Source organism: Marmota flaviventris, chromosome 13 (assembly GCF_047511675.1).
Source record: "Marmota flaviventris isolate mMarFla1 chromosome 13, mMarFla1.hap1, whole genome shotgun sequence".
Lineage (NCBI taxonomy): Eukaryota > Metazoa > Chordata > Mammalia > Rodentia > Sciuridae > Marmota > Marmota flaviventris.
Window position 1 is genome coordinate 92,095,432 of NC_092510.1, and position 23,067 is coordinate 92,118,498.

At 43.9% G+C, this 23,067-nt stretch overlaps 1 protein-coding gene across 1 annotated transcript in view; it reads right to left on the minus strand.

Moving 5' to 3' along the window:
- Positions 1-23,067, minus strand: part of Ttll11 (tubulin tyrosine ligase like 11) — a 228,989-nt gene that overhangs the window by 184,808 nt on the left and 21,114 nt on the right. The gene's annotated exons all lie outside the window — the stretch shown is intronic.

The following is a 23,067-nucleotide window of genomic DNA, read 5'->3' on the forward strand; positions in this document are numbered from 1 at the left end:
AAATCAAAGTCTGTCTATCTGTCTCTCTCTCTCTCTTAACACACACACACACACACACACACACAAACTCTACAAGCAGGATATATCCTTGGTGCCTAAAACAGTTCCTGGCACTCAATAAAGACTTTTGGAACTAATAAATGAACAAGCCAAGAGTGGACATCTGACTCAAGATGAGATAATCAGATTCTGTCTTCCAGGAATTTGGAAATCAGAGATTCCAGGCAGCCTCTGCTAGTCCTTAAAATGGGAGCGATAAAGAGCCAGAGCCGGACAGCTGTGTGTGGCTGTGCACCCAGAGAAGAGAAGAAAGGGCCAGTTTCCAAGAGAGAGAAGGAGAGATGAGAGCATGTTGCCTGAAGCATAGGGGTGACCTAAGTTCCTTGGCTTCCAGGTCCTAAGCCCAGACTCTCAGGAGCCTGGCTGCCCTCCGCCCTTGGGTCCTGTAAGATCGCCTGCACCCTGGAACATCTTTTGGTGTTCTAAATTCCTCTTTGGCATAAGCTATAGGATTTCAATTATTTGTGGCTAGAAAATCCCTCACCGACACAAAAGGGCTTGTTCTTTCCACTATGTTCTGTTGCTTCTTAAAGTTATGAACAAGTTTTATATTTACAGAATGTGTTCTTTAAACACGTAACTCAGATGACTTGTTAGAGGGGAAAAGTGAGGACATGCTAGTTCATATTTAGGACTCACTTGTTGAAAGTCCAAATGAAGAGAAATGCCAACACGTTAAATGAGAATTTCCCCATTCTCAGACTAGCTGAGGAGGATTTTTAATCTTACTGAGGGGATGAGATCCAATGCAAACGTGTGGCATGACTAAGAAATGGCAGGGGGCCAGGATTGTGGCTCAGCGGTAGAGCGCTCCCCTAGCATGGGCAGGACCGGGGTTCAATTCTCAGCACCACATAAAAATAAAGGCATTGTGTTGTGTCCATCTACACCTAAAAAATAAATATAAAAAAAAAGAAATGGGGGGACTTGGTGCTTTCCAACCATCCCAAATTAAAACAGGAAAACAGTTACATTATTTCAAAGCTGTGCCAAAATGAGGCATATGTTACACACTCAATTAGCATTTTAACAACTGCCACCTGTAAATTATAGCATTTCACTCATGTTCTTTGCATCCATTGGGCTATAAGTTATTTATTCAGTAATCATAAATACAAAGAGATAGAACGTATGTTATTGTGCTAATATAGAGAAGGGAGCATAACTTTACCAGAGAAATGTCTCTAAAATGCAGGTTATCCAGGAAAAGTGTACCAAGATTTAAGTGGCTTTTCCACCCCCCAATGTGGGACCAACACCTGCTCCTTGCCAGTGGACGATCTGATGAGACTTTATCACCTTATCATCCCCCTCATCCTTACCACCTTCCTGAATACAGCTCTCCATTGGGAAGCACCCTTTGGCTCATTCCACTTGAGAAACTACCAATTTTTTAAATTTACCCATTCTTTCCATAATTATTATGTGCCAGACACTGTTCTAGGCCCTGGGAATAAAGAGGACCACAATTTTAAGTAGGTGCCGGGTATTCATCATCCTGCCTCTCTGTCAGCTCTGTTTAAAACTTTGCTTGCGTGGCTAATGTCATACTCGATGGTAAAAGACTAAAAGTTTATCCTCTAGGATCAGGAACAAGATCAGGATGCCTGCTCCCCTCACTTCTATTCGACATAGTACAAGTTCTAGCCAGAGCAACAGGAAAGAGGAAGAAATAAAAGATATCTGTTGGAAAGGAAGAAGTAAAATCCTCTGTAGATGGCCTGATTTTATTTTATTTTATTAATAAATATTTTTATTGATTTTATTTTTTAAATACATGACAGTGCAATGCATTACGATTCTTATTACACATATAGAGCACAACTTTTCATCTGTTTGTATATAAAGTATGTTCACACCAATTCATGACTTCATACATGTACTTCAGATAATGTCTATCACATTCCACCATCATTGCTAACCCCCTGTCCCCTCCCTTCCCCTCCCACCCCTCTGTCCCATCTAGAGTTCCTCTATTCCTCCCATGCTCCCCCTCCCTACCCCATTATGGGTCAGTCACCTTATATCAGAGAAAACATTTGGCATGTGGTTTTGGGGGGATTGGCTAACTTCACTTAGCATTATCTTCTCCAACACCAACCATTTACCTGCAAATGCCATGATTTTATTCTCTTTTATTGCTGAGTAATATTCCATTGTGTATATATGCCACATTTTTTTTTATCCATTCATCTACTGAAAGCCATTTAGGTTGGTTCCACAGTTTAGCTATTGTGAATTGTGCTGCTATAAACACTGATGTGGCTGTGTCCCTGTAGTGTGCTGTTTTTAAGTCCTTTGGGTATAGACCTAGGAGAGGGACAGCTGGGTCAAATGGTGGTTCCATTCCCAGTTTTCCAAGGAATCTCCATACTGCTTTCCATATTGGCTGCACCAATTTGCAGTCCCACAAGCAATGTATGAGTGTGCCTTTTTCCCAACATCCTCTGATTTTATATGAGGGAAACTCTAAGGATTCCACAAAAAGACTATTAAAATAATAAATGAATTCAGCAAAGTTACAGGATACAAAAATCAACACGTAAAAATCAGCTGTGTTACTATATACTGACAATGAACAATACAAAAGTAAATTTTAAAAAACACTCTATCTACAATAACATCAAAAAGAATAAAATACTTAGGAATTATTCAAGGAAGTTAAAGACTTATATACTGAAAACTAAAAAATCTTCCTGAAATAAATTGAAGAAGACCCAAATAAATGGGAAGACTTTCTGTATTCACAGACTGGAGGACTTAATATTGTTAAGATGCCAATACTTTGCAAAGGGATCTACAAATTCAATATAATCTCTACCCAAATCCCCATGACTACTTCTTTTTTTTTTCAGAAATAGAAAAAAACTTAAAATTCATGTGAAATTGTATGAGGGGATGAGAGCCAATCCCAAATTATGAGGGGATGAGATCCAATCACAAACTGTCAAAAACAATTGAGAAAGAACCAAGTTGGAAGTCTAATATTTCCTGACATCCAAACTTTAGAAAAAGCTATATTGTTGTAAAATAATGAGATACCACCTACACACCAATTAGACTGGCTAAAATCCAAAACACTAATACCACCAAATGCTGGTAAGGATGTGGAACAACAGGAACTCTCATTCATTGCCTGGTGGGAATGCAAACTGTCACCTTTTGAAAGACAGTTTGGCAGTTTCTTACAAACCAAACCGAACACTTTTACCATGATCAGCAGTTGTACTCCTTGGTATTTATTTGAGTGAGTTGAAAACATGTCTATACAAAAAACTGCACGTGAATATTTGTAGCAGCTGTATTCATAATTGCCAAAACTGAGAAGCAGTGGAGCTGTCCTGTTAATGGATAAAATACTGTCGCATACAGACAATGAAATATTGCTCAATGCCAAAGAGAAAGAAGTTGTCAAGTCACAAAAAGACATGGAGGAGTCATAAATGCATTACTAAGTTAAAGAAGTCAATCTGAAAAGACTCCATCATACTGCATGGTTCCAACATAGGCCATTCTGGAAAATGTCACTATGGAGACAGTAAACAGATCAATGGATGCCAGAGACTGGAGGAAAGAGGGATGAACAGGCAGAGTACAGAGGATATTCAGAGAGGTGAAATGAATCTGTGAGATGCTGAAATGATGGACACATGTCATTATACATTTTTCAAAACACACAGACAATAAAGAGTGAACCCTAATGTAAAGTACGGACTTTGGGTGATCGTGACATGTCAATGTGGGTTCACATTGTGACAAATGCACTGCTCTGATGCAGGACTTTGATGTTGAAGGAGGTTGTGCAGAGCAGGGAAAGGGGCATATGGGAAATCTTTGCACTCCCTGCGAACTTTTACTGTGAACTTCAAAATGTACTGAAAAATAATATAATTAAAATGAAAACAAAACAGTGTGGTACTGGTGATAGACAGACATATAGACCAAGGGAATAGGAGAGCCCAGAAATTAACTTCTGCATATATGGTCAAATGATTTTTGCCAAGTATGACAAGAAAATTCAGTGGGGAAAGGGCTGTCCTTTCAATAACTGGTATGGGGGGGAAATGGATATTCACATGCAAAAACAACGAATTTGGATCCTTACCTTACACCATACACAAAAATTGAATCAAAATGGGTTACATACCAAAATATAAGAACTAAAAATACTAAAACCACTAGAAGAAAATATAGGGGGAAATCTTTATAATATTGGATTTGGCAACGATTCCTCAGATGTGATACCACAAGCACAGGCAACCAAAGGCAAAATAGATCAATTAAAATCAGAATTAAAAACTTCTGAGGACTGGGGTTGTGGCTCAGTGGTAGAGCATGTGCCTTGCATGAGTGAGGCATGGGGTTCGATCCTCAGCACCACATAAAAATAAATAAAGGTACTGTGTCCATCTACAACTAAAAAAAATAAAATAAAACTTTTGTGTCAAAAGACACTGTGAACAGAGTTAAAAGGCATCCTATGAAATGGTAGGAAATATTTGAAAATCAAATATCATATTTAGAATACATTTTAAACTCCTAAAATTCAACAACAATAACTAACTGGGCAAAAGTCTTGAATAAACATTCTTCAAAGATGATACACTAATGGCCAATTAACACATACAAAGATGCCCAGCATCACTAATCATTAGGGAAATGTAAATCACAGTCACTAGATTCCACTTCACACCCATAAGGATGACAGTCATCAAAAACAAAGCAAAGCTGGCTTGGTGATGCATGTATGTTACACCAGCAGCTCAGGAGGCTGAGGCAGGAAAAATGGTGAATTAAAAACCAACCTCAGCAACTTAGCGAGGCCCTGAGCAACCTAGTGAGACTCCATCTTAAAATAAAATACAAACAAGGGCTGGCGATGTGGCTTAGTGGTTAAGCACTCCTGGGTTCAATCCCCAATACGGCACAAGCGCGCGCGTGCACACACACACACACACACACACACAGGAAAAACAAATGTTGACAAGAATACAGAGAAATTGGGATTCTTATACATAGGGAATATAGACAGCTGCTGTAGAAAACAAAATTACTAAATGGTCTAGCAAACCACTCCTGGGCATATACACAAAAGAACTGAGAGCAAGGACTGGAACCGACATTTGTACATGCTGTACCTAGAAATCTTATTCACAGACCAAAAACTGGAAATAGCCCCTGCCTATCAATGGATTAAGAAATAAACATGATGTAGTGTATGAACATGATAGAATATTATTCAGCCTTAAAAAGGAAGGAAATTCTGACATGTGCTACAACATGGATGAAACTGGAAAAATTCTGCTAAATGAAACAAACCAGACCTAAAAGGTCAAATATTGTCTGATTTCACTGATACAAAGTACCTACAATTGTCACATTCATTGAGACAGAAACTAGAATGGCAGTTGACAGGAAGGGGGTGGGGTGGAGTGGGGAGTTAGTGTCTGACAGGTAGAGTTTCCCTTGGGGAAGGTGAAAAGGTTCTGGAAATGGATGGTGGTGGTGGTGGTGGCACAGCACTGTGAATGTGCTGAATGCCACCAAATGCTACACTAAAGATGGTTAAAATGGTAAATTTTATATTATGTAATTTTATCACAGTAAAAACAAAATGAAAAATCTGTCTGCTGAAGCCCTCTGAGGCTGAGGGGCACCTGGCTGTCCTCCGTAGCATGGAATGCCGCTCAGGTTTTCAGGGAGCAACTGACATCTGACAAGTGGTGCCCAGACCCGGCCCCATCTTCTCCAGGCCCACACCAACCTTCCAGGGTCATCCAGGGCTCTCAACCTGGGAGTCTTCTTTTCTTTTCTCTTCACACCCTTTTTGAAAAGAACTAAGTGTGGGGTCAGTAGATGTGAGTGTTCTGGAAATGCCTTTGTAACACGCAAACTCGAGATCTTCGTGAAACCTCTGTCCCCTTAGTATATGGAGACCAGGAAACCTGCCAGGCAGTGATGGGAACCGGCCAAGACAGGGAAATGAAAGTGCTTGGTACACACCATGGAGCGGCACAAACTGGATCAACCATTAATGTGTTTATTCAAATGCTGATTCAGTGCCCACTTTGTGACACAGGGTGTCTCAGATGCCAGTAACAACACCATGGAAATATGTCTGCTTCATGGCCTATACCATTTATTGGGGAAGTTGAATCAAATAGTCAATTCAAATGACATATGAACCACACTAAGGGCTACGAAAGGAAGTCCAAAGAGTAACGAGAGCACAGGGGGACCCGATCCCCTCTGGGGAGTCTGAGAAGGGCGCCTGCACCAGATAAGCATGTGTCCATTTGCCCAGGATACTTCTAGTTCATGCCTGCTGTCCTGGTGTTACGATTCATGACAACCCTGTTCATGTCCAAATGCATCCTTGCTCGGCCCCTTGACCACATGTTCATCCTATTCCCGAGGAAGGGCTATCCGAGCTGAGGAAGAACGGGAGTTTCCAGGAGACGAGGGGGAAGGAGTGGTCATGCAGAAACAACAGATGTGTAGAAGTCCACAGGCAGGACCTTGGCCTGGCACCCAGGAAACTGGAAGGAAAGTCAGGGTGGCTGAGGAGGACAAGAAAGTAGTGTGAGATGGAGGTTCAGCAAAGTCAGCCAGACAGGGCTGCAGAGCGTCGGGAGACCCTGGGAAGAGGAGGGGGACTTCATGAGCCATCAGAGAAAGAGGGACCAAGAGATAGAGAGCACGTGCCATAAAAGGCAAGGAGGACCACGTTTGAAGGAGAGAGAGGAGGAGAGGTCAAGCAAGATGAAAACCCGACCCTGCCCATTAGATACAGTGACACCGAGAACTTCAGAACCATCTGGGCCCACACCCATCTCCTTCCTGATCCCTCATCACTTACGAGGTTTACAGTTTCTCTATACTGCTTTGTAATTATTCCATGTTAAAAAACTCTTGTCTCGGGCTGGAGCTGTACCTCAGTGGTAGAGTGCTTGCCTAGCACCTGTGAGGCACTGGGTTCGGATCTCAGCACCACATAAAAAGAAACAAACAAAAGTATTGTGTCCATCTACAACTAAAAATATATTTAAAAAAAAAAAACCTTTTCTCTCCTTTATAACAACGAATTGGACATGGGCGTTTCAGGTGTCCGATGCTACCAACCAGTTGTCCAGTGGGTCCTAGGCCCACAGAAAAAAAAATAGAAGCCCTAATTCTTAGACTCAGGTATGGCACATCCTCCCTCCTCAACTGGTCATCAAGCCCTCCAGCTTATCTCTTAATTTGGGAGCCATTAGCCAAGTAGGTATGACAATTTCCTTGCCAGCGTACCCCATGTTGCAGTGACATTGAATATAGGTGACCTTGCTCAAGGACCAGGGTGGATTAGGGTGTTCCCGGTTTAGGATAATTGGGTTTAGGGCGTTCCAGGTTTAAGATTATTCCTGCTAGGAATAGGGCGTATCCTGCTGCCTGAGTTCTCCTTGAGTTCTCACGGGATTCAGACAGTATATTTTGGGAGACAGAAGCCCAGTGGTAGTGGATTTGGGCAGAGAACGTGGATTTCCCCAGAACGTGATTGTAGACGGCTGGTGTGAGTTCGAGAATAAAGAGTTGCTGTTTGAATCTACAAGCTGTGTGGTGGCTCGTGATTGTGTGCCCAGCCAGACTGCGGCACTCATCCCCCTTCCTTAATTCCCACCACTACACCTTAGTTCAGGCCTCCTCTCCCAGCTTGATGAGGACTAGACCAGCTTCCTCTCCTCCTCCCCTCCCCCAGGGGCTCTCCTGGGCCCCCCTGTCATGCAACAGTCAGGGAGATTTTTATTTTCAACACAGTTCTGACCATGATCACGGCTCTTCAGTACCTTCCCTTGGACCACAAGATTGAGTCCAAGCCCCAAGCCTGGCCTGAGAGACAATTCAAAACCCCCTCCACCAACCTGCCGACTGCAAGTTGGCCACTTACATCTCGGTCTCAGTCACAGTCAGATGACTTTTGATACTTTGAGGACAGAGCACTTTCCTGTTCTGGGGCCGGGGTTTCTACGCACTGCTACTTCTGCCTGGGATCTTGACTCCGTGACGCTGTTCCACCAGCCCTCCCTTCTGTGTGGCCTGTCAACACCCATCGAAGGCCATTCCACAAAGTCTCGTCAGTCTGCCCACCTTACCACTCTGCAAACTCTCTGAGGACAAGGGCAGTCCTGTAGTCTCCTGTGTATCCCTGACACCAAGTTTTCAGCACATTGTGGACTTTGCTTTCAATTTTTGAGGGGCATCATGAATCCCTTTGCAACTTTCTCCAGAAAAGCACACACATGCACAGATGTTTTTCCCTAGATTTTAGGAGATCAGAAGAGCCCTTTTCAAGCCCATGTTGCCCACACACCATTGTTAGCAACATCAGCAGTAATGTTCCCTGAATGAAGACTGACAAAGAGAATGAACTTACAAAGAGCAGCTACTCAAACATCATCGCCATCATTACCAAAGTTTGCATTTATGCGATGCCTAACATTGTAAATATCTTATTTAATTCTCACAATAGTCTTATGAGAAAGGTAGTACAGTTAACCCTATTTATAGATGAGGACACCCAGGGTCAGAATCTGGATCAAATCCAGGTCGGCCTGATTCTAAGACCCATTCACTTGACCACTTGCTAGGGTTTGGATGAGTGTCCCCCAAAACTTACATACCCTAGGATATGTGCTGTTGGAAGGGGTGAAATCTTTGGGAGGTGGGACCTGGTGGGAGGTCCTTAGATCCTTGGGGGCATACCCCTGAAGGGGATTGTGGGAGCCTGGCCAATCCTCTGTCTCTGCTTCCTGGCTCCTAAAGTGACAAGTTTGTTCAGAAAAGTTTTCTCTAGTATTGCCATTCAGTAGTCCCACCAGAGTTACAAAGCAAAGAGGCCACATGATCTTGTGCTGGAACCTCCAGAAGCATGAGCTAAATGAATATTTTCACTTTACAAGTGATTGCCTCAGGTATTTCATTATAGTAACACAAAGCTGACTAATGTACCATTCACTGCTCACTACTTTTTGAATGGATCACTGTAGTTGTATTTATTAGGCACATATAAAATGTAACTAACCTATCTTCACTCTATACACTATCAGCTTTGTCACAAGAGGTTCCTCCTTCAGAGCAGACACCAGGGTGGACCCCAAATCTTTTCCTGTTGCCCAAAAGGCTAAAAACACACTTGAAAAATGGTCTGGCTCAAACAAGAACCGGCACTATTAAATGTCCTTTGAGTATATTTGTGCTTAAGGAAGTGATGTTTGGGTCTCTCTCCTAATGGCCCAAAGAGCAAGTTCAACCCCCACCCCCTGGGGATTGTGCAGAATGAAATTCCACAGCGGATGCTGATAAAAGCACAATTCACATGTCTGTACTTTGTGAATGACTTTCTTTAAAAAGCTGCTTTCTGAACAGAAAATCTTTCAAGTCATTGCAGATAAAAGTGGCAAGTAAGCTTTGATACAGGCGAGTACGTGTGTAGCACATCAGCAGGGGAACTGATCCAAACCGGTGCTTTAAAGTGAGCGGCCCAAGATACTCAAGGGGGGACACAAGTAGCGTGTGGTGGCCAAAGCATCAGGCTGGATGAAGACGATCCTGGGTCAAGCCCCAACCTACCGCACCCCAGCCTGAGGCCCCGAGGTTCAGCAGCTCAGCGTTGGCAAGGTCTCCCTCCCAGGGCTGCCACGTGGGCACAGGCAATGCGTAGGACAGCACTTTATAAATAGATAGCTTGCTGTTATTTAGGACAGTTTATTATTTCTAGTGCCCAAGGAAATAACCGCAATGGGTAAGTTCAATCTGAAAAGATGCCAACCAGGGCGGAGCAGCCCCAGGACAGCTCCAGAGCAGCCTGCGGCGGTGCACCTGCTCTCGGGGAACCTTCTGCGCCACCCGGGCGGAGTCCGTAGTTCCTCTCAGTGCCCCCCTGTCCTCTGCTGATGCCTTTATGTTCCCAGACTGCTGCCTCCACCACACAGAGCGCTTCAGGGTAGAGACATTTCACTCTTCTCTCCAACTTCTCCACCTGCATGTCCGAGCTGCTGGCCTCTAAAGATAGTCTTTGATGAACCTCGCCTGCTGGAATTTATAGGCTTGTGTGACAGTCACAGACTTGGTCTAGGTGACCAGCAGCATATAGCAGAAGGGAGTGTCACTTCCAAAATTAGGAAATCTTTATAAAAAGACTGTGGCTTTGGGTTGGGTCTCTGCCCCTCCCCACCACCACCACCACCACACACCCTTCCTCCTCCTCCCTCTTGGTGTCTCTGTGTCTCCCCCACTCCCTCTGGGAATACCTAGGGAGAGGCCCAGTTGTGAGGAGTAGAAGCCCCAAGCCAATGCCACGTGAGGACAGAGGAGCGCTGAGCCAGCTGGAAAGTGGCCCCGCAGCCCCAGCTGAGTTTCAGAGTCTGTGGCCCTGGCCAACAGCCGGACTGCAGCCTCATGAGGGAGGTGTTAGCTGTGGCTGACACTTCAACCTAATAGATCTCTTTTTTTCGTACATTTTGGTTTCACCTCTTCATTGTGCCTGATCTGACTCACATATCTAAAGCTGACTTCCTCTGGTCAAGGCTGTCCTAGAGAGTGGCTATCTTGGCCTAGGGCCAGTCTCAGCAGTGAGAACTCAAAGCAGCACACCTCCCACCCCAAAACCCTCAGATTCCTGGCCCTCAGAAACTACGTGAGATAGTAAATGCTTGTTGTTTTAACCTGAAGTGTTGGGGAACTTTGTGCACAGTGATAGACAATGAATGAACATTTTTCTGTTTTAGAACAAAAGCTTAAGAGGTAGAAAGCATTCTGGGGGTGAAGGGATTTAAAACTAATACATAATATAATAATTAAATAATACATTTAACTAGGTGGCATGTATCCTATAAATATCCCTGCATTTTGCAGATGAAAAAATGCAATCCCATTGTTAATTAGTGGCAGAGAGAATTTGAAGCCATGCTCGTCTATCTCCAAAGATTGTGCTCTTTCAATTCTGCTGAGCTAGATGGACAGATGGATGGATGGATGGCTGAATTAACCCATGGAAAACTGAGCATGCACAGCAGACAGCTGTGGCTAACACTTCACGGAAGATGTCATAAATTTGTTTAATACAGTTGCTGCTTCAGCAGCTGTTTGCAGGCCTGACGATAGCTATTGAAACCCAGTTGTACCAGTCACCTTTGGCCTAAATAAAACTTCCCATGTGACTTGTACGTGATACAAACTGCCTGTGGCTCATCCCACTGACCCACACCCAGCACATTCTATAGCTACTGATCGTAAAATCAAATGATCAAATAAATACAAGTTTAAATTTATTTCATCATATAAGTGAGCCATATGCAAAGAAGTTCCCCTCCTCAACTGTTTTCTTTAAACTAGCCAATCTACAACCCCCAAGGAAAAGCCCAGAGGAAAATGCCCATAGATAGACCTTAACCAGAACATAGCCCTGTAGATTCTCCCTTCCTCACCCGCCTCCTCCCTCTTTCTCTCTCCCCACCCACCATTCCCTGTGACCTCCAGACTTCCCAATGACCCCCAGTGGCATCTCTAACCTCTCTAAAATCTAATAAATGTCTTTTTTTCCATACATTTTGGTTTCACTTCTTCATTGTGCCTAATCTGACTCATATATCCAAAGCTAACTTGTCCTGGTCAGGGCTGTCCCAGAGAGTAGCTATCTTGGCCTAGGGCCAGTCTCAGCAGTGTAAACTCAAGAACAAATTTGAAAGAAACCATAGCAATAAAAATCATAAGAGAAGAATATAGTGAAGAAACATCCAGAGGCTAATTAAGACAAGGAAAGGATTGAGCAACTACTCTTCAAGGAGGAACTAAAAATCTAATACTGTTCTTCAATCAAGAAAGTAAGCTACGTGAATGCTGCTGGGAATCTATCCATGTTAATCAGCTTTCTGCTACTGCAGCAAATACCTGAAATAATCAACTATAAGAGGAAAAGGATTTATTTGGATTACAGTTTTGGGGGTTTCAGTTCATGGTCAGTTGGCCCCATTGCTTTTGATGATGTCAACTTGATTGGATTATTGTAAGGATAAATAATGTGTGTGATCCATTGGGCTCTGCACCTGGCCCCCAGTGCCTGTTCCACAATAAGTGTTCAACAAGGCTGGTTTCCTTCTTTTCCATTCTTCCCCAGAATTCTTCAACCTGTAGTTATTGGCTGATATTAAAAAAAAAAAAAAAAAAGAAAGAAAAAAGAAAAGAAAACCTCCCCCATGTCTACCTCTCTGTTGTTACCCAGACTTGCTTGGGGACAGGGATGTTCTCCGGGACTGGCCCCAAGGCTGAGTGTGCACACAGTACATCCAGAGTATTAAAGCCATGTAGGTCTTGGTGAGAAGGCACTCAACCTCTCAGGAGAGCCAGACTTGCAGAAAAGTCCCTTGCCGTGAGAACAAATTCCAATTTGGATTCCAATCTTGGCCCTATGATCTTCAAAGGCCCTCATTTCATCATCCAAGGAAGAGGAGCAGCAGAGCCTCCTCGCAGGGGATGCTGCGGAGATGGAGACAACCACAGAGGCCAAAGAAGCTGTGAACCAGGGGCCCGGAAGGGAGTAGGAGCTAAGTCCAATCAGAGAATATGGAGAGCCAGGCTCCCGGATTGTTCTTCACTAATTAGGTCCCTTGATGGAAAGGCAGAGGGGAAGAGTCCCCAGCCATGCCTGATGACAGAGAAAGCAGAGGCTGGCCCTCCACAAGTCCTCCTGGGAGAAACAATAGTGAAGCAAACATGGGTCCAGACTGCCAGGGGTTCAGGAGCCAGGCTGGGGGCAGAAGCAGAAGTGGGGACAGATAGGCAAAGGGATCCTGGAATCCTGGATGATAAAGGGCTGTGGGGGGGCCCAGGAGCAGCATCAGTGGTTTCTGTTCAAGGTGAAGAAAGTGTGAGCAAAGAGGGCGCCTGGAGCTGGGTGTGCAGGAGGCTTTTGCCAGGAAGAGATGAAAGGAAATAGGGCACAGGGAGCAGCGGTTGCGAGGAGGATTCTGGGAGAGCACAGGAGCTGCGGAGACCCTGGAGAAGTCCACGTGGAACCACCAGTGGTGGAAGCTCGACCTTGATGCTGCAGGTGAAGGACGGCCACAGGAGGCGCTCCAGCAGGGCTGTGGCCAACCCAGAGAGAAAGAAGTGCAGATGGGAGAGAGAGACTGAGGGCAGCACGCCCAAGGGGAAGCTGAGCAGGGCTGGGAGAGGAGGAGGAGGAGGACGCAGGCACGAGGACTGGGTCACAAGGAGGGCGTGGGCTGGGGAGAGGCTGGGGAGGACCGAGGAGTAAGAGCCGGCCTGGGCTCCCTGCATAAGGACCGCAGGCTTCTCAGCAGCTCCTTCTCGTGTGCCCATGAGCTGGCACTCCTGTCGCAACTCTGCCAGGTTCCTGGTCTTTGGGACTCAGAAGGACAAGATCCCACGGGGCTAACTAGCGCTCGCTCGGAGGAGCCTTCCAATTTAATAAAGACACCGTCTGGCTCCAGTGGGTTTCCCGGGAACACAATAATTACTCATCCCCTAATAGAGCCAATAAATATAGCAAGAGGATAAGTAATTAACAGCCTTTTGCTGGAAAGTAGCAATTCTTGTGATCTATGAAGTTTCCTCCTCCTATTCACCCCTTCGTTATCGCAGATACAGTATGACACTCCGGGCAAGCACGCCATTCGTTGTTCACTAAATTAATCGCCCGAGCATGTTGCATTTTTTATTAAGTCCACTTGTTATCATTGACTGGCATGTACTATGGCTGCAGGAGCTGGTGTTGAGGCCTGTCGTCTACCTTGCTTCCACTCCTGATTGCAAGACTCTTAGTGATACCAAAATTATCACTAAACAGTTTAACTACAGGGGGCAGAGGAAGCCATATGAGTAGGAGAGAAGAGAGCCCTCCCCCCTTCATAACCTCAGTGCAGCACTGCAGTCTCCCCACCCATAAAGAACCTTATTAGTAGTAATTATATTAGACAGGAAAAAAAAGAAAAACTTCACAAAGTTCTACCGTGATTTACCTCTTGGCTTGCAGTTTTAATTAAAATTCCAGTTTATTTAGCAAATGGCTCTGGAAAGATTAGATACCATTTTAGCACTATGTTCTTTTCCCACTTTCCAATTCATAAGGGTGACACAAACAGCAAAATATGTGTGTTAAATGACTCTTACTCCATTCCCTCATAATTTGGCCTATGGAAAAGAGCTCCAATATCAATTATACATTATAAATTAACTCCATTATGCGCCGCAAAATCATGAACAGTAATCTCCCTCACAGTGGAGAACTATATCATTTTGCTAGTCGGCCTCAAATTACCTAGAGCTCTTCCACATCAAAATTTCAAATGTGTTTATTAGCTGAAATGAAAACAAAGCAAATCAGGTTTCCGTTTCTGCAGCATTTCCTCCCACCCAGGAAACAGCTTCACCTGAAGTCACACCAGACAGCTCCTGGGGCAGCGCATCCCTCAGTTAACCAGGAAGCCGGGCCAATTCAGGGCTTTCCCCAGCAGAAGCCCCCAATGCTGCATGACTTAACTGGCCCCCCAATCCATGCATTCATTCATTCCACACACGGGCAAGCCGCGCCTTGGAGCCGGGCACTATACTCAGGAAACGCCAGGAAGTTCCAAACGTGGCAGCACAGGGTTGGTGGTGGAAGACAAAGCGAGAGAAACGAAGCCAGGAGGATGAACGGAACATTCCTCACCTACAAGGAGCTCATAGTGCCATGGGCTGATCACGCAACTAAACAGATCATTGTAATGCTGTGGCCCCCGTCTCACAAAGCAGCTACTGCACTCATGCCTGCCTCTGAACGGAGCTCCTTACCCAGACAAATCTCCAAGCCACTCAAATCCCCAAACAACCTTGTAAATAGCCATCATCTCTGCATTTCACAAAAGAGGCAACTGGGACCTGGAGAGGGGGAGGACATTTGAGCTGACTCCGCTGAGAAAGGGAAGTTCCCAAAAAAAGACTCCGAGGGAAAGTCCTGACAGGAGGAAGCAAAGAGCATCCAGGAGCCTGGAGACCCAGTCCTCCTCGGTCTGGCTGCTAACCTGCTGAGCTGTCTGGGGCAGCCGCTGGCCTCTGCAGGCCTGTTCGCCCCTTGCCACGTACAGGGCTTTTCCCAATTTGCAAATCTGCAAAGGCCTGCTCTTCATTTCCGGCACTTGGTAATCTACACATGGTAATCTGCATGACCCTAAAGCACCCAGTGCTGTCAAAATAATGTCCCTGAGGGAAAGAAAAGAAGTTTCCCAGAGAATTAACTAGATAAAGGTAAATGGGTTCTACCCCTCCCCTAATTTATTTGTACTTCCTGTCCCCTAAAACCAAAGTCCCACTCCTATGTCATGCCAGTAATTTCCATAATACAATAGTGGCTACTGTTTATTGTGTCCGTATTCTGTGCCGTGTTGCTTCTCTGTGCTCTCTCAGTTCACCTTCACAACAACACGGGGAAATAAATAGACATGATTTCTGTTTTACAGATAAAGAACCCAAACTCAGGGCAACTAGATAACTTAGTCTCTAGTAGTGAGAGCATCCAGGAAGCAGTGGGGCAAGGAAGAGGACCAGTCCCATCAAATCCTTAGTCCCCAGAGAACAAAGCCTAGGAGAAATGGATGAGGCTCCTTTAACCACCGTGGCATGGTGGGTTCATGCTGAGTGCCTAGGCAGTTTTTGTGGGGAAACCAGAAGGGACTTGAGGGAGACCTGATGGAGCCCACTTGGAGCTCTCCAGAGTGCTGAAGAGCCTCTACGGAAGCTTTGGGCACCAGCATCTTCGCCCCAGGTCTCTGCCTGGCCCAACCCTCACCTCCTGGTTTCCGTGCAGGGAGTGCATCTAGCAGGAAAGTTACTTTCAGAAGTACTAAGCTTGAGAGGACAACAGGACACCCAATTACAGCTATCCTATGAGGGACTGGAAACACAGGGATGGGAGTAGAGAGAAGCCAGAGCAACATTTTGCATTTTCAAGCCTTTTGAAACATACAGTACGTGATTGTTAACTATAGTCATCTCACTGTGCCATAATAGCACACCAGAGGGTCTTGCTCCTAACTGCTGCTTGGTAATCACTGATTAACTTCCCCCATCCCACCCCCCTGCACTTCCCTGGTCCCCGTCACACGGTTCTACTCCTAACTTCTATGAGACCAGCTATTTTAGGTTCTGTGTATGAGTGAGGTCACGTGGTATTGGTCTTTCGGAGCCTGGCTTATTTCCCTTCACACAATGATCTCTAGTTCCATCCCTGTTGTCCCAAATGACAGGATTTGAATTTTTGTGGCTGAATAGTACTCTATTATGTATATGTACCACATTTTCTTTATCCATCCATCAGTTAATGGGCCCTTGGGTTGTCTCCACTTCTTGGCTATTGTGAATAGTTCTGCAGTGAACTTGAGAGAGCAGATGTCTCTTCCACATGCTGATTTCATTTCCTTTGAACATATACCCAGGAGTGGGGTTGCCGGATCACGTGGTGGCTCTATTTTTAATATTTTGAGGAAACCCCATACTGTTTTCTATAATGTGCTATGCTAATTTACATTCCCACCAACAGCGTACAGGGGGTTCAGAGAAGACAACGTTTGATTGCCTGTGGCTTTGAATCTGAATAAAGAGCCATCACCACTCCCTGATACCCATCACCCCCTCCAAAGGAAACAAATGATAATATATTCAAGAGAAAAATAGAAATTGATCTGCCCTAGGTGAACTGATTCAAGTTAGTCCAAGTTATACCCCTGTTACTTGAACTGAAAACATTGAGAGGTCACTTGGAAAGGCTCTGAACTTCTCTTTTGCTTTTCTGACCATAGAACCTAAAGGCCTCTGTAATGGAATATTCATATACACACCTCTCCTCCAGGGGGTGAGAAAGAGATTAGAAAAATGCATTACTCTCTGGCTCCATCCCCACCTCCGTTCCCTCCTACCCTCCTGCATACTGTAAGCATAGTCACGCCTTTTTATAAACTTAGCTGCCACATTATTATGCAGCAGCTCAATGTCAGGCACCAGGGTAATTTGATGAAGGAGGAGGCACAGTCCCTGTCTTTAGAATGGTGAACTTGTAAACAAAGTGTGATGCAAAGCAGCAAAGATCCTAGCAGCTGTCAAAGGGCTACATGAAGCAAAGAGAGAGAGTGATTCTTCTGGGGTTGTGGGGGACCCGGGCTGTGGTTGGGTAGAAACTTGAAAGGTGCATTGGAATATGCCAAGCCCAGAAGGCAGGAGGGTGATCTAGCACAGCAAAGCCCCATGTTCAAAGGCCTGAGGGATTATTTCTCCAAGGTTATCTCTATATTGCTGGTGCCTATCCCAGTCCAGGAAAGGAGTGGGCTCTTAATAGATGTTGGAGGGATGAACAGCATGACAGTGAGGGCTTGCTACCGAAGGGACCTGCAGACCCAGAATCCATAAGACCAACGCCAAATCATAATGTTGGAGCTGTCACATGAACAGCAGCCGTGGGCACAGTTGGTCCTTCATTTCTCCAGCCACGGGTTGATAATAACTGACATGTCTACCTCTGTGCAAGTGAACAGGAAGAGGAAAAGACTCATTCCTGGATGGGAAAGAGCCCACTCTACTATTGAGAATTTTAAAAGGAATTATCAGCAATAACTGTTCAGTGAGGTGAGAGAGGAGTTTCGAGTGCGTGGGCATCTTCATCGGAGTTTGGAATCTCCTTTTATTTCTGATGTTGAGCTATATTGTCAAGTTTCCAATATTTTCATTTCTTTAAAACTTCACCCAATCAATACTGTGGCCAAAACCCAGCTTGCACTGGCTTCTTGAGATGAGCATTGCTACTTCTCGGCTAAGAATCGACACAGTACCTTTCACTTTGCTTAATGAACTCAGAACAAACTGATGGATGGCCCAGCTCAGTTGGCAATGACAGCTGGCACTTCCCTGATGACCAGATAATGAGGCAAATGCATTAAGTGTGTGTCACCCCAGTCAAAGGACATGGTCTATTAAGCCAAAGCCAAGCCACATGTGGTTTTCGGTTAGTCTCTACCACATGCAGGTATTCTGGTACCTGTTTAAACACCTCCATATTTCCATACTGAAATAAATCTGATGCTTTCTTTCATGTATACTGAAGAAATTGGGCCAGTAAAGTAACCTTAAGAAAAGCCTGTATCATGTTGCAAATAGTTGTTAGCAGACACAGTATAGTATTAAGAACCAAGAGACCAAGATTCTAGTCCTAATTAATTGATCCACTTGACAAACATTAATCAAGTGTCTGTCATGTGCTAGCTACTGGCTAAATTCTTGGATATAAAACAAAACCACCACCCTCCACATTTATTGAGTACTTACTAAGCACCACACAGTTTTTAAAGTCAAATAACATTCCTAACAACCTGGGGGGAAGATATCAAATCCATCTTCCAGACAAGGAAGTTGAGGCACTGAGAGGTAAAACAGCTTGTCTCAGTTTTCAAGCTCATAAGTGGTAGAGCCAGGATCCAAACCCAGTCAATCTGACTCCAGAGATGATTAGGACATAGCTTCAGTCCTACAAAAGCCCAGTTTCTTAGAATAATATACAGACATGGACACGTGTGCATTTAATAGCTCTGTGACCCAGAGAAAAGTGTTTAACCTTTCTGTGCAAATTATCTTTTGTTGCACAAAAATTAATACAAACTTAGAGGCTTAAAACACCACTTATTTATTGGCTCACAGCATTTTTCAGGTCCGAAGTTGTTCCAGATTTTATGCTTCTGTGACTGAAGAACCCAATCAGCACAATTGCAGAGGAGGAAAAGTTTATTTGAGAGCTCACAGTTTCAGAGGTTTTAGTCCATAGAAGGCTGGCTCCATTCCCCCAAGGCTAAGGTGAGGCAGCACACCATGGCGGAAGAGTATGGTGGAGAGAAATGGCTCACATGATGATCAGAAAGCAGAGAGAAAGATCTCCACTTGCCAGATACAAATACTTACCCCCAATGCCCACCCTCCTCCAGCCATGGGTGATTAATTTGCTGATTGGGTTAAGGCTCTCATAACCCAATCATTTCCCCTCTGAACCTTCTCACATTGTCTTACATGTGAGCTTGTGGGGGACACCTCATAACCAAGCCATAACAGAAGTCCGCCATTGGAATTCCTGTGCTCTTATTCATACCCAGGTTTTCACAGGACTGAATTCAGAGGTGTTGGCAGGCTGCAGTTCTTACATAGGCTCAGAGTTGTCATCTGTGCTGCAGAATTCTTCTCCTTGCACGTGTAGGACTGAGACCCTTATTTCCCTATGAGTATATCAGCCGGGAAACTCACTCAGCACATGACGAATACCCACAGTTCCTTGCCAGAGTGATCCCCTGGGCAGCTCACAATGTGGGGTGTGCCTTCCTCCAAGATTAGCTGGAGCGTAACTTCCACATGTATTCTGCAACTAGCCAGAGCAAACTTGGCTTTTAAAGGGCTCTCCTGATTAGATCAGGCCCTCCCACAGAAATCTCCCTTTTGGCATTTAATGTAACATAGTCACAGAAGCAATCTCAGCCTGAGGTGCCACTGCACCCAAAGGGGTAGAGGATTATATAAGTTTGAGTAACATTTGGGGTCACACTTGCTGAGTTTCCACTTTCCTGGGAACAAGACTAGACTAGGTGAAATGGAGATAACACTACTTGTACAACCTAATAAATACATTTTCACATATGCTGTCTCATCAGAGCCTCGCCGTCCAGAGTCAGGTGCACTGGGAGAAAAGGAGCACTGACCGGGAGGGGAATCTGGGGGTTAGAGAAGTCGCACAACCTTCCCCTGCCATGCTGATAAAGCATGGGAGAGCAAAGACTTTCACTCAGGTCTTCCACTTCCAGCATGTGAGCTCCCTCCCCTGTCCATGTTGCTGCATCCATCAGAGAGGACCAGACACGTTCTAGTGCCCAGTACCCAATCAAAGTGGAAGGAACACAGGAATCAGACAGATCTTGTCTCAAATCCAAGTTCTGCCTCTCACTAGTTCTTGAGTCTTGGGCTAGTCACTTCCCCCGACAGCATCCGCACCTGCAAGATGGGGGGAGTTGGGCTGCCCAGTCCCCAGGGGCTCTTTCCCTCTCACATCAGGATAAAACCATTGCAGCTGCACTCTGGGTCATTATTAGCCCCATGCTTCTATTCTCTTGGTTGAAGGAGAACTGTGTAACTACCTCCTCTTCCTATCCCAGTGGGTCTGGGAGAATAACTTCACTGTATTATTTTTCCAGGGCTGTCGGAAAAAATTGCCACAAACTAGGGGTCTTAAAAAAAAAAAGAAATTCACTCTCTCAAAGTGGCCAGACATCCAAAATTGAGGAGTTGTCAGGATCAATTCTTCCTGAGGCCTGTGGAGGGTCTAGGCCATGCCTGTCTTCTGGATTCAGGGGGTGCCAGCAAACACAGGGGTTCCTTGGCTTGTAGATTCATAACTCCAATGCCAGCCTCCACCTTCACATGACTTTCACCTCTGTCTGTCTCTGTCTTCTCTTTTTCTCTTTCTTATAAGGACACTTGTCAGTGGATTTATGATGCACCCTAAATCTATGATCATCCATGTCAAGATCTTTGATTATCTATAAAGGCCTTATTCCTAAATAGTCAAAGATGCCAGTTAGAACTTGGGTGTATCTTTTGAGGGGAATGCAATCTAACCTCTATACGTAAATTCATTTATGCATCCCATAATTGGTGAAATTTAGGCATTTTTCTATTTTTCCTCACTACAATAAATATTTTCATTGCGTCTCCTTGTGTACATGAATAAGAATTTCTCTACAAGTGAAACTGTATCACAGAGTATACACATTCTCAGCTCCACCAAATGTTGCTAAATAAGTATGTATTATGTGTATGCTAAACATGAGCTCTACCACTGATCCACATTCCTGGTCCTTTTAAACTTTTTTTTTAATTTTGAGATGGGGTCTTGATAAATGGCATAGGCTAGCCTTGAACTTGCCATCCTCCTGCTTCAGCCTCCCGAGATTGCTAAATATTTTTGCCAATCTAATGGATATAAAATGGCATCTTATTATTGATTTAATTTGCATCTTTATGATTAGACCGGTGAGTTGAATTATGTTTTCAAATGTGTATTACATATTTGAGTTTTCTCCTTGAATATCTTCTTAAAATTCTAAAAAAGTCGTTATCTGTCTGCCAGGACTATCCAGGAGCTTGTGAAAAGAATTGAGAAGCTGATTTAGTGCAAGTGGGATGGGACCTAGGAACCTGAATGCTAAAAAGCTTGCCAGGAAACTCTGAGGAAGGCAAACAGGGCACAGCCACAGGGGACGATTGCTGTATACAATGTAGTAACCAATCTTATTGGCACTTTGTTTTATACTCTCAGAGTACATGACAGGGCTTTATCTCCTACAAAGCCTTAAACTATATTATTAATTACAGGATGCTGTTGGAGGATGCTACATGTCTATGAAGGCGTGGGGAAACTTCCCCCAGCCCCTTCTCCCTCCAGCTAGGAGAAGCTGGACTCCTCTCATAGGTCTTTTATTTTCCCTTGTGGGCATCATGATGTACAACTTAGCATTTCTGTTGTTTCTTGGTAACCAGAAATCTCAGAAACAAACCTTTGTCCTTCATAAAAATTATACAAGATATTTATATGACATATTTCTAGCTGTTAGCTTTCACAGACTTTATTATTTTATCTTGATTGTTTAACCTAAATTCTTAAAAAAAAAAAGAACTTATAAGAGTGCTAGGCATTGAACCCAGGACCTTGCACACGTTAGGTAGGTGCTGTACAACTAAGCTACAACCCCAACCCATGTATATCTTTTTTAACATATATATATATATATGTTATAGTTGGACACAATACCTTCATTTTATTTATTTATTTTTATGTAGTGCTGAGGATTGAACCCAGCGCCTCACATGTGCTAGGCAAGTGCTCCACCACTGAGCCACAACCCCAGCCCCCGTGAATATCTTTTTGAAAACCACTTTACATACTTTTTGAAATGAGAGAGGCATAAATACATATTAATTTTAAATTCTACCTTGTGAGGATTAAATAATAATATAAAATTTATGTGAGGCCCTTCCTCTAACATTGACCTATTTTCAAGATTCACATACAATATTATCAGTTCTATCATTAATGTTCAACTGGGAAAAAATACTTCAAAGATGAGCTACTCATACCACATCAATGAAATTAATGTGAGAAAATGGGTCACATCAATTTACTAGTTGTAGGCATTCAGGTGCAGAAAAAATAGAATATAAAAAATAGTATTATTCATGCCTAAATCATTGTCATTCGGCTCAAAAATGGTGCAAACACAATTACAAATAAGTCCACCTGCATACATATAGTTTAGTGGCTTTAAAAGCAAAATTAATTTTCAAAAACCTTGACCAAATGTTTTTAGAAGACAACTTTTATATCTATTATGGTTCTTTACAAAAGAAAAGTGTGCTAATGTTGCTACACTGTTACTCCCATACCTCAGTTAGCTACTCTGTGCCTTGGGTAGGAGCTCCAATCACCTTGAGCAGCCTGACAAGAATTCCCCTGGTTTTAAAACTGAAAGCCCAGTGTCCTGGAACCCCTCAATCCTGAGCAAACCAGGACTGCCAGTCACTGTAGCCTTGGGCAGCTTCTATCTGCCCAGGTACAGGAAGAAGGACCGGTCAATAGTTAAGTCCTCCTCCTAAGCCTTAAATCTGAATGGAAGTCATACATCTGGAAGTTATTCTCAGTTGGGTAAGGAAACAAAAAAAAAAATTCAAATTCAGTTCACTAATCATATCAGCCCAGATATCACAAAGGATTAGAAGAAATCTTCACAAGTCAATGTTTTTATTCTCTTCTAAAGAGTTCCAGGAATAGAGATTTCATAAAGCTGTCTTTGAAAAACCATTCTACAATTCATATCTTTTAAAAAATACTACATTCAATCTACAGTCATATTATTTTCATTCTCAGCACCAAAGTGAACAAAAAAATCTTAA